At 39.9% G+C, this 16,370-nt stretch overlaps 1 protein-coding gene across 4 annotated transcripts in view; it reads left to right on the top strand.

The window, feature by feature from the left end:
* Nucleotides 1–16,370, top strand: part of LOC119557433 (innexin shaking-B) — a 164,651-nt gene that overhangs the window by 65,171 nt on the left and 83,110 nt on the right. The gene's annotated exons all lie outside the window — the stretch shown is intronic.

The raw sequence follows: 16,370 nt of genomic DNA, 5'->3' as shown, positions 1-16,370 counted from the left end.
TGAGAGGGGGTTTTTGGGGGCTTTTGGTGTCCAGGTCGTTGGCAGCCATTAGCAGAAATGTCGTCGCAAAAAGGGGGCGTGGCGGGCTGAGGGTGGAGTAACTGCATCAACAACTTTTTAACCAACTTGCCAGCCCAGACTAACAAGACCGCAGAAGTTGTGGGCAGGGGCAGGGGCGTAGGGAACGGGGGGCAAACTAACTAACTCGATGCTTTCGCCTGCCACTTGTAATGTAGCGTTATTGTTGCAACAACATAGGCGGGGGTAGTGGGGCACTGGGGGTGGGGTCATTTTGGCTCCTTTGTCCGCGAAATACTTTTTCCTCCTATTTTTTGACTGCAAAAAAATTGTAAGCTTAACTTCAGCTGCAGAGATTTTTCGGTCAGCGTTAATGCAGCAGTGTTAACCCCTAAAAGCCCCCCTACTTCACCCATCCCTCTTCAAAGGACGCTGAACGCTTTATGGCCAAAGCTCCAGGCACTGAGAAAAATAATTGGTTAAGATATCATAACAAAGTTTTCTTTCTTGAATCATAATAGCTAATTTATACTTCAAATTAAGTAGAAGTGAAGGAATTACGCATTATTATAGCCCAGCATTGAATATATATTAATAAGAATAGAATTAATAGGTGGAAATTATTACATATAAAAACATCTAAGATACTTTATAAAAAAAGCCATATTTTGATAAATATAATTTTTAGTATTTAAATAAATTTTTATTTGAATATTAAATGCCACACAAATCAGTAGGGTTAATAAATAAGGTTTGGTGTCTGAAAATATGCAACAATATATTGTATATTCAGAGTTTATTGAAGTTATTTAGATAGAGGACTGTTTTTATTCACTGCATACTTTTAGGCACCTAAGCACATAGTAATTATACAAAATCATGTTTAAATGTAATATTAAGTGTCTAAAAGTATGCAACGATATATTGTATTCTCGGAACTTCAATGCAGAAAGACGACTATATTTACCCACTGCATACTTTTAGGTGCCCAAAACCGTAGTAATTATTTGAACCTAATATGAACTGGTATCATTTTCTGACGAACGATCTCCCCCTTTTTTTGGGCAGTGCATCCCCGCGGTCAGTTCCATTGCGGTCTGCTCATCTGTGTCCGTGTCTGCCAAGTTTTGGTGCCCCCCTGCGCCCCGCCCGCAGCTCCTGCCAAATAGTTGGCAACTTTCTGTGTGTGTACTATATAACACAGGGTCCCCTTCGGACACTTTAAATTGCACACAAATTGGCAGAAATGGCTGTTGCCAGAGTTCCATTTTTGGCCGTTGCCGCTGCCTTTGACAAGTTTTTGCCTGCGAAAGTTGCTTTTGCCACACAAAACGGGATAAAAAGAACGCATTTTAATAAAACTAAGACAATAACGACTTTGTGTCTCCCTTTGTTTGCTAGTTTTCCCTGCATTTTTTTTTTTGCCGATATTTCCCCGGCTTTGTTCACCCATTTTTATTTATTCTTTTCTGTTTTTTGTCTGGTCTTCTTGACTTGGAGAATTAAGTGCTGTGGTTTGATGTTGTCCCATTGGCCAGCCGCAAAATAAGTGGCAATTGAACATTTGATTGCACAGTCAGTCGGAGAAGTTTGCCGCCGAGTTTGGAACTTTGAAACACTTATTATTCAACACTCCAATTGCCGGGCCTTAATTATTATATCTGCTTAATTTGTGTATTCGTTTGTTTGTTTGTTATTTGCCAACTTAACTGGCACAACATTCGGCTATAATTGTTGTACAAATTGTAATTTGTTCGCCTGTCTTGCCGGCCCTTAACCATTAATCATACAATGGCATTCAATTTATGTTTATTTGTTTTCATGGTTTGTTGTTTTTCGTTTGAACAGGCCAACTAACCAATTAAATAATGTAATTTCAATTTGCATTGACAGAAACAGGGCAGAAATTTGCACGAAAATGTTGCCTGCTTTTTGGAGCGGCTTCTGGCGGAGGGCCTTGTTTAAAATTGTTTAATATTGTTTAATATTTTTGTTTAAGCTAATATTGGGCTAGCGATTTCCATTACTGATTGGGAACGTAAACAAAAGATAGTGCAAATAAAGCGGAGAGCTGCAAATAAAATACCTAATTTAATACGGTGCGATGTGGAATATTATTTAACCTGGGTTGGGCGATTAAAGAATAATATCTATCCCAGTGCTACAAGCCTTAAAGTGTTTTTACCGCATTAGTTACGATATTATTTGTCAAATTTAGGCAATGCATTTATGTTAAGTGTTTTAAAGTTCTTACTATTTAATTAAAGGGATTTTTTATAGTTTTGTTCAAGCTAAATGGTTGGGTAAGTAATGCTGTAAGACGTTGAAGTATTTATTTATTCCTGTTGGAGCGTATGTAAATTCATAGTTATCCTATTTCTTAAAGAAATAACTTATTTCATTAGCATTATTCAACAAATGATTTTCAAAATTGTATAATAAGCTTTTACTGAGCTTCGAGAGTTTCTTAGATAATATTTTCTAATTGAGGCATAAAATAGTGTATGACTCCTTAAACATTTTTTGAAATGGCGCAAAAGTCAAGCATCGTTGTTAATATATTAAAATACCTTAAAAATTCATTGGAAGGGAGCGAAATAAATAATTTCTTGTAAGTTTTCTTGTTAAAAGTTATAACTTACAACTGTCAATAAAATCCCCTATTCTAGCCTATTAAAAATAGGGCTAAAAAATAGTTAATTTGATTACAAAAATTGTTTTAAAATCTATAAATTTAAAGGGAAATACAAAAAGAAATAGGCTTTTTACAATAAAAATCTCAGATATAGAATCCTTTCGGTCTTGTATTTTAATAAATACATATTTGAAAAACCTTTTTAATTTATTGGTCATTGTTTAGGACAACTATTCGTGGACTGTTGCTGCGACATCCATCAAATATTGGTATTTAAAAGCTGGCAACTGGTAATTTCTGGGTCACTTGCCGGTCCACGTTCCGCCAGTGCTCCAGTGCTCCGCCATTCGCAGGAGCAGGAGCAGGAGCAGGACAATAAACGCCAGCAGTCACCCTTTGTCCTGGGCCCTGCGTCCTGCGACCTGCATCCTGGAAGGGGGCGCCCTGCACCAGGCAGGCTGCATGAATTACGAGGTTAATTAGAAGTTTGACACGAGGCATGGGGCACTTACAATATGTACATGGAATAAATATATATGCGCACACAGGGTCCAAACGAGGAGGCTGCTGGAGGATCCTGGGTGCTGGGTGCTGGGTGCTGGGTGCTGGGTCCTGGGTCCTGGGTCCTGGAACAGGAGCAGCTGTCGTTGCAGTTCGAGGCACGTACGTGGCCCACACACACACACACACACACACACACACACAAGCTAACACACACACAGTCTGCATAAATAATGCAAGAGTGTGAAAAGACACACACTGACGCAGGGCAACATTTGCTTAGCTTTGCAGGCAGCAGTTTTCAATATCAGCCTAGCAACTGAGCTGGGAAATGGAAAAGCCCCTGCCCCTGCCCCCTGCCCCCTGCCCCCACTCCCACTGCCACGCCCACTTGGCCAGCTTGCACTTGTTTATCATTTATTACTGCAGTCGGAAAATCTGTTTCAGCTCCTTCTGCATTTCACATTGTTTGTCTTCTGTACACTCGCCCATGTTTTCCTACCATCCCATTTGGCCCGGCATTTCACCAGAGTTTTTCTAGATTTTCCACTCCTGCTGACATTTTTGCTGGCTGCTGAAAATGTTAAATTGAATGTGGCAAAAGGTATTTTTGCACGATAAAAATGGTAAATGTCACCAGTGGTAACTAAATTGTATTTATAAATGTTGTTTGTCCTGCAATTCGGGTCGTTTGGTTGGCCAGAAATTAAATTTGCTCAAGGGTCCGTGTCAAATAGACGGCATTAAATTGGGGAAAATGTTGATAGAGAAATAGAGAGAATTAAATACCAATATTTAAGGTTTCCATTGGATAGATAATTGAATTGGATTTTACAGGCCTGCCTTGGGTGTTTTTATTTTTTCTAGAATTATTGTACGGCATTCTGTTGGAAATCATTTTATCTTAATTAATTGTAGAGCTACTAGTTACCTTTTATATATTTTAGATGGTAATATAACACCATTCCATCCATTTCAATGCCCATTTAAGATTGCGAATCGGGGGTGCTCTTTAATTAAATTAAATTAAATTTAATAAATACATATGCAGGCGCAGCAATTCAATTTCATAACGAAAAGTGGAGGGCACACACAGACGGGCACGCACACAACTGCAGGTGCAATTGCATCTGCATCTGTGTCTGTATCTGTGTGGGTGGCTGCGTGGCTGTGTGGGTGTGCACCTCGCTTCTTGTTCGGTTGATAAAGTTCATTTACCTTTTGGCGTTTATCTAAATGCCCCCTCTCTTTCTGGCTGCCTAGTGCCGTCTCCCTCTTGCAGTGGCAAAAGTGTAATTGTCTATCTTATGCTTTACATTTGCACACAGATACACACGTGCACTGGGAAAAAATTATTAATCTAGTAATAGGAATTTATAAATATAAGATTAAATAAGTTTTATACTTCTGTTTTAATAAATACTATTAAAAGATATTTATTTTTAAGAGCACAAAGGCAGCTTTAACTTTGTTTATTTGCATTCGTGAAGTCTGCTACTGCCTTTATCCTTTTCTCCCAGTGTTTTCCCCCTTGAGTGTGTGTGCTCTTGAGCATGTGTGTGTGTGTGTGTGTGCTTGGGTGTGTGACATTAGTGCAGCGGGTCATGCCCACTCTTGCTCTTCTTCGCCTTCTGCAGCTGGCATTTTCGCGCAATTTGAACTTGGTTTTATGGGCAAAGTCGCAACAAAATGAAATTTGCAAAATTAAGCCAAACTCGGATGGGTAAAGTTTTAATTTTAGCCTTCAGTTCAAAGCATTTCAAGTTGAATAGGGCTGGCTTGAAACTTCTCTGCTCCCTGCTTTCAATTTTCTCCCAAGCATTTAATTAATGTATAATATTATCAATTAAAACGTGACAAAGAAAAAATGTGGCCTTTATTTATTTATCACAAGAATAGTTTTGGTTTCTCCCCTGCCATTAATTTGCTTTGATTATTTTATACCAGGCCGTTGGGCAAAAGGGAAAACCAATGCAATGCCGACTTAATAAAGGCTTTCATAAATATGCGGAATATCCCTTGCAATTAACCCATTTGGAATTTAATTTCGAGTTTGTTTCGCTTTCGATTCAATTTCCATTTCCCATTTGATGCAATTAGCTGAAGTTCTGTGCAGAGAGCGAGCCCGATAAATTGAATTTAATTTGCCCGCCTTTCCCCATTTTATTCCGCCTCAAAGGTATATATTCGCGAATATATATATATGTATATATTCGCACAAATATCGGGCATTGTGCGGTTGTTGCAGTTAACATTTATTGCCTTTTTATACCTTCGCGCTGTTAAATGAAATGTTTTATTTCCCATTTTGCAAGGGGGGGCTGAGGGGCCATGGAAACCCTCTTGGCATTCCATTTCAATTTCACTTGAAAATGCACTTCGAATCGCACACAAACACATCGGATCGCGAGCCACTCGGAAATCAGAGAAATCAGAGAAATCAGAGGAGCGCGGCCAAACGCAATTACACGGTCCCGGCTGCCATGGGTTAAGGCAGCGTGGGGTTAAGCGTAGCGGAGGTGGGGCAGCTGGTCCATATAAAGCATTGGCAAAACTTCATTACTAATTCCATTTCGAGCACAAATTCACCCACATATGCTCGCAAATGCCATTGGAAATTGTACGCAATTTATTTTTGAAATCTCATCTGCAGACGGGAGGAATTCCATGGGTCCTGCGGTGGGCTAGAGTTCGATTTCGGGATAATCAAAGGGAAAATTGCCAACGTGCTGGCGGAAAATTGAAGATTGTGGGGCTTAAAGATTTTAATTTTAGCTAAGGTAAAACTTTAGGTCTAACTTTTTATATTTTTATAATTTTAATATAAAAGTTATATGTGTTTATATTTTTCTATAAATTTATTTCTATTTTAATAAAGTTATTGCATTAATTTAATCCGATTTTTTGAAGTAAAACATAATTTATTATATATTTCTGTTACAAATTTAAAATTTTAAATACTTTTTATAATCTAATATCTATCTAATCCAATTTTATTATATTTCAATTAAATTTATTTTTATAATAAGGCCTGAATTTGTATATATTTAAGTTGCAAAATCTAAGCATATTATATATTTTTGATAAATAAATGTAAGCTATAATCTAGACACTTTTTCTCAATTATTGCACACTAAGTGAAATTTGTAAAAAAAAAACTATTACATCTCATCTCATTTGCAACGCTTTTCCTTCACAGCCCAACGATTTTCGCGTCCCTAAATTCAAGTGGAAAACGGAGAACCGTTCGCGAATTTATTCATCAATTTGTATTCCCATTCCGCGGTTCAATCAATTGTTGCCGGTCTCTCTATTTCTCTAGCCGCCTATTTCCCTGGCAATATCTCCTCTATCGCTTCTTCCGCCACTCGGCAACCGCTTTTCCCCCCCCCCCAGTTTTTCCCCAGTTTTCCATGGCTTTTCCTTTTGCTGCTCACGATTTGGTGCACCCAATCGACCCATAAACCCAGTTATTTACTTAGAAGCGCCTTTTAACATTTTCTTTTTTGCCACTGCTGCCGCTTCTTCTTCTTCTGCTGCTGCTGTTGCAACGGTTTAATGGCAACTTGGCGTCGCAGTCGCAGTCGCAGTAGCAGTCAACGTCGCAGTCGCTGCAGTCGGCTTTTTGCATTAAATCAACGCGCGACCACCGCCAACAATAATCAACAAAACAGAGCGCACAGAGAAAACTTTGGCCGCAATAAAAGCCGGCACCACCCCCCACCCAATTTCCCAGGATTTTCCACATCCCACACTGCAAGAAAAATCGAGATTATTTGACACTTTTACCATTTATAAGATCTCTTTTATGACTCCTTTTACACTTTACATTTGTGTGAAAAGTTATTATTATTAAAAAATGATAATAATAAAAAAAGAACCTTGAGCTTTTCCTATTTTTTAAACTGATTGGTTACTATTTTTAAGATCATAATTTTATTTAATTGCTTATTCTTTTTGGTTTCATTTCTTTTGCTATCAATATTCCCTGTATATTATATAGACTTTATTTTGTTAAAATGAAATCTTAATTTCTGCAATAAATATTTCTTGCATATTTTAAGTATATTTTTTTGATCAAATAAGATCATAGTTTAGCCTGGCCCACTTTATTCTTTGCAGTGTACGCAGCCCACAATGCAGTGCAACCAATCTCAATTGCAATTCGAACTCCAATACGAGAATTCGTTTCAATTTGTTGGTCACCCAACATCCATCGCCCCCTTTTTTGCGGAACCAACCGCAATCGTGGGGGATTTTTGAAAGTGGGAAGGGGGAAGGGGGGATGGACAGGTGGGTGGGCTTGCCAGTGGGTGGCTACCATCCTGCCGAGAATTGATTCGCGCCGAGTCGCGCCGCATGCAAATAAGGTCAACGTGCGCTGGCCAAAAGCCGCCAGTCAGTCAAGGAGCGGCTGAGACGAATGCAGGCGCTGCACTGCGAGAAAATGCGGTTCTAAGCAGCCCAAAAAAATATGTGCCAAAATCAGATTAAGCTCCTAGATAAATACAGTGTGGGTCATGTTCGAAATAATATTTTATTTATTAAACAAACAGAGAAGATACAACTGTACAGATCCCGGCTTAGAAATATGATATACCATACTTTTAACGACCTTTGTACGAGACTTCAAGCCATATCAATAATAAAGTACCTGCTTTTATATGGTTTATTAGTTATGAAACACACTGAAAAGGTGAAGCTTACGCAGCTTCCGGCTTAAAAATATGTAGCATTCTCTTAGTCACCTGTGTGCAAGATTTTTGTGGCACAGCTTGTTAATGTGATAGACTTTGTATCTCAAAATTTTGTAGAAATCCATTACTACTGCTTCTTATCTTGCAGTGCAGCAGTGCCGGAAAGTATGCAACACTGCGCCAACCGCTTGACTGAATGACGGTTGATGGTTGGGTGGGAAGGGGTAGGAAAGAATGGGTTCCGGGTGGTTTTCGGGTTGTTTTCAGGGGGTTCCGGGTGGTGCGGTGTGGGGTCTTAGTGTCGGTTGCCTTGTCTGTGGCGCTTGTTTGCCACGTTGCCATTTGGCACATTTCGAATGAGCGAACGAACGAATGAGCGTGGCACAGAACAAGATGAACCGGCGGAAGGGGATGGGAAGGGGTTGTGGAAGGGGTTGTGGAAGGGGTTTGGAAGGGGTTTGGAAGGGGTTTGGAAGGGGAACGGAAGGGGAACGGGGACTTCTCTTTGGTCTTTGCCGTTGTTGTGCAATTGCAAACATTTAGCATGGCGACCTAAAACAGTTGGCACACAAACGAGCACGCTACAACCGGGAAAAGCGAGGAGAGGTCTTTAAAATGGCGCAAAAAGAAAGTGTGGGGAATGTGGGCGCAGGAAAAGCGGGGCGGAAAACCATAAATTCAAATCGAAATGAATAATTGAGTCGGCAGCAATGACCACCAAAGCCTAATGATTTCAGGCGTCATTGCATCGTTGAAATATTTGTAGATATAACAAAATTGATATAAATCTTGTTTTCCCTTAGAAACCCCCATTTAAGTAATCAAAAAGTCGCTTGGATGTATTATAAAATTCTTAAGACTCACTTTATTTTGATATTTTTGCTATTCAATAGAGCTCGCCATTTAATTAAAGCCATGTACCATTTATAAATTGCATAAACACCTGGAGCCATTCACAAATTGCTGTGAATTGAATGAATAAATGAACTGGGGGCCGAGGACCATCTTCATTTCCCCCCTTTTTCATTTCATATACCCAGGTATATATTTTCGCATTTATTCAGGCTCAGGCTGTGAATACCATTTACCCACCCACTCGACCGCCTGGATGGAACTCACAAATCAACAAATTTGAGATTTAAATTCAGTTTACCCACCACACGAAAGCCCCCTTTTATCCGCAACCTGTTAATGGCTTGCATTTTCATTCATACAAATCTCATAATGGATAGTGCGACAGAGACAGCCAGCGGGCGAGCGAGAGAGATGGAGGTGACAGGTGGACTGGTGGGGGTAAATTGCATTCTAATGAAAAGCATTTAAGACAAAATCAACAACAGGATTGGCCAAAAAACGCAAACAAATCCGGAGTGGCAGGTGGGAGAATTCAGTGGATTTTTGGCCAGGATGAGTGGTTTTTCGGTGGCTTTTTTGGGGCCTGCACTGAGTGCAGTGTTTTAGTTTTTGCTCTCCCAATCAATGAATTCGTTTCCGCAGTCTTTCTAGCCCTGGTCTATCATTTATATACTTTAATGTATAATTTTTATAGTTGCCATCGGTAAAATAAAATATTGATTTAAAAAGAATATACTAATCCATCCATATTATCCATATCCCTAATATTTCTATACTATACTATATTATATACTTTATTGTGTATCAAAATCAAAAGTATTGTTTATTAAATGAACATACTAATCTTTTCGTTTTATTTATATTCCTAATATTTCTTTTGTTCTCGATCAAAATCAAAGTCCATTTATGCATTAAATTCCTGTTATAAGATATTTTCTTATATCCTTCAATATTTACGATTATACCCACAATATTTTCATTACGCTACATCAGAAATGATCGCATTTTGAAATAAGATCTTAAAACAGGGTATTTCGCATGTTGGTTATAGAAGCCTAACTCTATTTTCAATTCGTTGCCACAGTACACGAAATGGATCAAAATGCGCTCTATTTGGCAACAACAATGGGCGCGAGCAGGAGTCTGTCGAGGGGAAAATGTGGGAAAATGGAAAAGTGGAAAAGTGGAAAAGTGGGGGCTTGTTAAGCCCTGTAAGTGGAACACCAAAAGCATGGGAAAACGCAGAGGCAGGGCGAACTCTCGCTTCGTTTCAATCAATTAAGCGCCAATAATTAATTCAATTGATTTCATTTCAACCGGGATTGCCCCCTCGGTTTTTCCCACCCGCCGCCCACCACCCCCTTTGGAGCGGCATAATGTCGCTGGGGGGTGGAAAGTCGGGGGTGGAAGAGGAAGCTGCCAAATGTCTAAGACCATTTGAATCTCGAAAGCCATTAATTCATTTTAAAATTTATGGCTTACAAACTTGCCTCAGTCATTGGGAAATCGAGCTGAGTTTGCCACTCAGCGATTAAAAATATACATTTATTTTTCATATTATATAAACACATGCCACTGGGCTCCTAAGTTCTCTGTTAGTTTTGCAGAAATCAGAAAGGGACACCCTGCGTATGCGTGATATTGCCCAAATCCGAATTGTAGGCATCTATAATCGTTTTTATAGCCAGCCACACTGGTCCACCCTGTATATTTATATAAATTATTGCAGATTTATATTTTTGGGTCTCTGCGGTAATTTAATGGCTTCGACAGCTGCTTCGGTGGGGGTGGGGGTGGGGGTGGTTTAATTTTAATGGCACAGCTTTCAGGGGACCAAGAACTAAAATACTGAAAAATACTCTCGCAACGAGACGTTGGGAATTTATGAAATTATTCACAAAAATCCCAGCCAGCCCACATTTATTCCACACATTTGAATCTGGCTTAACTTGTCAGCATTTAATATGAAATAATTTCTTTTTGTTTGCCCTTTTTTGTTGCCCACTTATCCGGCAAGTGAAATCTTTTTGGCCAACAACTTCATAAATTCTCCACTCTTGTCGTTGCAGGTAAATTCCCACAGCAAAGAAGACTCGAGACTTTTGTTGAATGTAAGCCAAAAATCCATTTACATAATAAGATACCAGGGAAATTCGAGCAAAACAAGCCGGCGAGGCAAGAAGACAAATATGGACAGTGAACCCGGTTCGACTAATGCCACATAAGTCATGCATATGTGACTCACTCTTGGAGTTTGGCAAGAAAATTAACAAAACATAAATCGTGCCAAGGCACTTTACATGATAGAGAAACACACAAGTACGAGTATATGTAGACGTATAAAAATAGAGGGACGAGAATGAGTAATACTTTCCTTGGACATTTGTTTAATTTCATTCGAGTGCCAGATTCGGGACTTTAATTCTCACTACAAATGGTTGAAAACTGATTTTCAGACTTAGTTTCAAGACATTTTCAAACCCATCACAGTAAACAATTTAGGGGCTTATGTAGATATCTAGAGCGTTTATCTTATTTCAGTAGAGGTTGAGATGATATAATAATAATGAATACAAGTGTTTAGGGCGATTTAAAAATTTAAAAAATAAATTTAATAGATGTGAATAGAAAACAATTTTAGGCTGTCCTTTTTTTTTTTAAACTCTTTTAAGATAGATCATATTAAAGGATAAAAAGTTATCAATATGCTGAATCGAAGACGTATATTTTTTGAGAACTCTTTACTAAAGAAAAATTGACTCGAATGTTTTCGAAATAACCCAGACCTGGGAAGATATATATATGCAGCACTGTAGGGCTTATGTTTTCATCATTTATTCGAACATTCTTCAGGCTGGAAACGAAACTTTGACTCTCAGACGCAGCCATTACTCTTTCGAGCACCCCCCACCCCCCCCAGCCCACGCCCCTGCCCGCACACTTGAGCCCCTCGCCGCTGGGGGGCGCCACTTTAAAAAGGCAAAACGAAGGAAGAAAAAAATTCACACTATAAAATCATAAATTACGCCATTTAAGTGGGTCAAATGGAGGCATTTGTGCGGAAGACACCCCGCTAAGGGGTTTTTCCAGGGGCGGGCGTTTGGTTTGGGTTGCTGGAAGGGGGCAGGACTAAGAGGATACAACGACTGCGGCGTTTTCCATGTTACTGGGTCACTGCAGGCACACACAAATTGCGGTGAAAGGGGGTTACAGTTCGGTTTTTTGATGGTCGGGGGGGCTTCGATATAAATGAGCAATGTTAGGCCTGCCGAATGCCCCAACCCCCCTTTTTCGTTCACCCCGCGGACGCCACTGGGTTGTTGTTAAGTAAAAGAAGCCGCAATAAAACAAACGAAAAATGGAAAGCGAAACGGCAACGGAAAAGCGGCAAATGGTAACTGGGAAATGGGAAATGGAAAACCGAACGACGTCATCGCTGCCATTGTTGTTGTTATTGCTGCTGCGCCGCAGTGGCAATTATTGCAAAACAAGAAGGACCCCCTTCGGCGCCCCTGCTGCATCGACCTTGTCAGCATTTTTCGTCTTCTGCTGCAGTCACGTTGACAATTTTTCCAATTGCAGTTTTCCACAGCGAGCGGCAAAAACTTCGCCTTCAGCAGTAATCAGTTAACATGGGTGGCGAGGGGGGCTTAGTTCAGGAAAAATGGAGAAGGGGTTGAGTGGAAAATGGCAACTGACGACCAAGGGACCTAATCAATAATGCCTTCAATGTTGGCTCTGCTTTTTATTAGTTCTTTTATTCCGATGCCCTCGAAATGGAGGAATGTCGGGTTTAAGGTGGTCTCGTAAACAGTGTTTAATCGATGGCATTGTTATTATTATTAATATTGTTTTTTTGCAAATTAATAATATAATACATCATTTATTAAATGATTTCAAGTTTCAAAGTTTTGATGAAATAATGGACCACCTCTTAATGAACCAAGAATGTAATACATATTATTAATGAACTTGAACCACAAACTATAAAAGGCTTGCCATTTGGAACCCATTTAGAATTGTAATATCTTAAAAACCCACTAGGTAAGGACAGCTTTATCTACTAAAAAAAAGACATCTGTCAAGAAAATCCCGAATGGAGTCGCAGGGTATTGGAACCTTCACTTTTTGTTTTGAAATTTCTTTTGGCTCGCCGCAGCTGGAATTTCATTAGACCAAGTCGAGGGGCAACCAGAGGCCTCCCCTGATTCGCTTTCATGTCCGGGGGTCGTGCTGGCCCCCCAAACCCCATTCCCACTTTTTTTCGTGTGTCATGTCACGGCTGACTGGAGGGAGTTGCGAGTGTCGAGGGTTATGGCTCATATGTCGCTGGCCTTACATTATTTTCCCAGCGATTTCCCCCCTCCCCTCGCCCTTGACCCCAATTGATGGTAATTTCAGCTCACTTTTTCCTCCATACTTTCCTTTTTTTTTGTTTTCTGATGAGCGAATGTCCCCTCGGTGGAAAACTGACATGAGAGCTGAGATATTTGCATGCCACACGGCTTAGATGTGGGGAAAAACTCGGAGGAATGTGCGGAAAAACAAGGTCTATCGATCTGAGTTGGCGAAATACCTTCTTAAGTTGGGTTTGTAATGAGGAAAAGGGTCGTCGAATGTTTTCCAGGCTCTTTAAGGGTGATTTAATATACTCTCTGTGTTATTAACAAACCCCCTTTCTTATACCTAGGTATATGTGTACTTTATTTTGTGATTCATTCAGCTTGTTTATTTCACCTAAATTAGCCGGCCTTTCAAAGCACTTCCATTAGCCAGCAATTTATTAGGCTCTTTATTTAGTGCATTCGATTTGAAGCGTTTAATGTGGCTTAAATTCCGCACCGACTTATCGGCCATCTTTGTCTAACTATGCAAATGATATATGCACACTGTGTGTGTGGGGCCATATACCACTGATATCTGGCTCACTAATCTTAGATACAAACAATATATTCAAAAAGCGACCTAGATCCTTGCTAACGTTCGAACAACAACAGAACCAACAAGGATGGCGATAATAATAACAATGCTGGGAGCGAGTGAGAGGGAATGCGGGGCACGGGGGCTAGAGAGAGAGGGCAGTAGGCCCACTAAAAAGAGAGGGCAGGGTATTTCGCAAATTACACTCGAAATGAAATGTGGCCCACAATTGTTTGCCTCACTCTCGGCTCGGCATTTCCATTTTTGTTTTCCGGCAGGCGGGCAAAGAAAGTGGGCAAATGTCAGTGCAAAGTGCAAGGGAAATCAGTGGGCGGCGGTGGGCGTGACACACAAATGAAGAGTTCCAAAAAAATAAAAACATATAATTGGGGTTTCAGAAATTGTAGGACGCGAAAGGGGAATCCTTAGAAAGCTTTAAGGGAGTTTATATAAAATAATCAGTGGTGGATCCAGAATTCCAGTAAATAAATTTGTTGAGTTCAAAAATTGTTGAATTAAATACATATTACAAATACTTTTTAGCACGGGTGGGGGGAATCTATGCCCCATAGCCCCTCGTGGATCCACACATGAAAATAATAAATAAACACATTTATAACTTTGCAGTTTTGTGCAAAAAAAGAATAAATTCAAACATTTTGAAAAGATAAAGATAATGTTTTTGAACACTTTTAACACAGATCGAAAGTAACAAAATTATGTTGGGAAAAACAGAGCTCTTTGTTCTTGTAACTTTCTTACACTTTTTTGTGGCTTTTTAAACCCCTAACTAAGCCTTTATGAAACACAAAAATGTATATGTTTCATATGAAAAACTATATTTTTTATGATATGTGATATTATGATACTACATATCACAGCCCATTCAATATAATCCTGTCATTAAACATTATGATTTATAATTTGTATAGACAAATGTATATTTTAATCGCCGAAATCAACTAAATGGCATTCCATATCTTCTGAAAATGAATATACTCTGAATTCTCTGCGTAGGTTACCAACTTATCTCGGCGATTATCATCCCCTTTTGCCACCAAAATATATAAACTCGACTCTGGCACTCCATTCGCATAATTCTGGCACTCGAAAACCGCGAGTGAGAACATTAAATTAATTTAAGTGGCTTACTTGCTGGCATCCAAGCAATTGTCAGTGCATTAATGCCGAGCACATCAGCGAGCAGTGCCCTCCATCCAAAGACTCCAAAGATGGCGGCGCTGGCAGACAGGAAACGGAAACGGGCCAAGTCTCGACGAGAATCCATTTCCATGTGTTTGGCCCTCCCTCGAAATTGCCTGCAATTGTGCGGGGGGAAAAGGAAAACAGAAGCATAAAATCAAATTACAAACTAATATTACTCACAGTGCGTTTACTTTTCCGAATCGTTAGTTTTCACTGTCAATTGACAAAAGAACAAAAATGAAATGGTATGTTTTTCCTTTTTTTTTGGGAGCGGTTCATATGGGGGGTGAGGGTATTTTTGTGATGGAAACTGCAGCAGTGGCGGAAATACAAAGCAAGACAAAAGAAAGGCCAAAGAGGAGGGGCAGGCCAAAATACACAAAGGAAGAAACAAACATGAAACAGCAAGAAAGCCAGTTATGCATGTGTTGAGTGGGTTTTCCAGCGGCTGAGGGGGGTGTGGCCTCAAACAATGCCAGAAATAATGTAGCGAAATTGTGTCGACGTCATCGATACGCAAAAATGACGTGGAACCCCGCCAATAACCGCAAATAGTGGGGGATATTCGATAAGGAGAAATAATATACAGGGTGCTATAGGGTTCTCTACGCTTAAAGCCTAAAAGCCTGATTTTGGTATTCCATAACACTTAGGATAACTCTTTTGTGATAATATTAAAATATTCGATAAAAAATATTTGAATAAAAAAATATTTAAGTCAGAAACCGTAATTAACCAATATTTTTAAAGGTTTACTAAAATATTTTCGATCTGCTTTTTCTAATTTCCTTGCTTTTTAGATTTTTTTTGTGGTCAAGAGGAGAAATAGTTTTATTTCTGACATCATAGCATACAAGTTACAGTAATTATTAAACAATTTGACTATCAAATATTGCTTAAACTTAAATTAAAAACTTAAATTGAAATTGTTAAAGGTTGTTCTGCAGAAAATGTACAGGGTATTCGCTTGATTGCCCTTCTCCAATATTTATTCCCTGTTGGGCTTGCTGTTGGTTTGTTGTTTCTTCCCATACACACACACACACGCACACACTCACACAGATGTATTTATGGGCATGTGTACGTATACATTATGGAATCGGGGCCAGCAGGCATCAAAAATCACGTATACGTCAGCGCGGCCAGCGGCGTCGTTGGAGCTTATCTTATTTTCTGTTCTGTTCTGCGCTGTTCTGTTGTTGCCGCTGCTCCCATAATCGCACAGGCCATAAAAAACGCATTGTTTATGCGACGTAATTGGACACCATCGAATCGCCAAGCCACCCACAACCCACCGCCCACCGCCCACCGCCCACTGGCATTTGGTCATCATTGGATCTTCGGTGCGACCATTTTCAATGCCATTAAAAGCGGCCATTGGGCGCGTGTCCGCACAAAAGGGCGTTGTCGATGGGCGAAAAGGGGGGTTTGGGGTGCCGCCACGCCCACCTCCCATCACCCCCCATCAGCCACCACCACCCCTAATCCTTCGCGTACTTTATGCCGTTCACTTGGCTTGGCAAACTCCCAAAAACCCA

This window comes from Drosophila subpulchrella, chromosome X (assembly GCF_014743375.2).
Source record: "Drosophila subpulchrella strain 33 F10 #4 breed RU33 chromosome X, RU_Dsub_v1.1 Primary Assembly, whole genome shotgun sequence".
In the NCBI taxonomy this organism is placed as follows: domain Eukaryota; kingdom Metazoa; phylum Arthropoda; class Insecta; order Diptera; family Drosophilidae; genus Drosophila; species Drosophila subpulchrella.
Note: the sequence above shows the minus strand (reverse complement) of the source record. Positions and strands in the feature narration are given on the sequence as shown.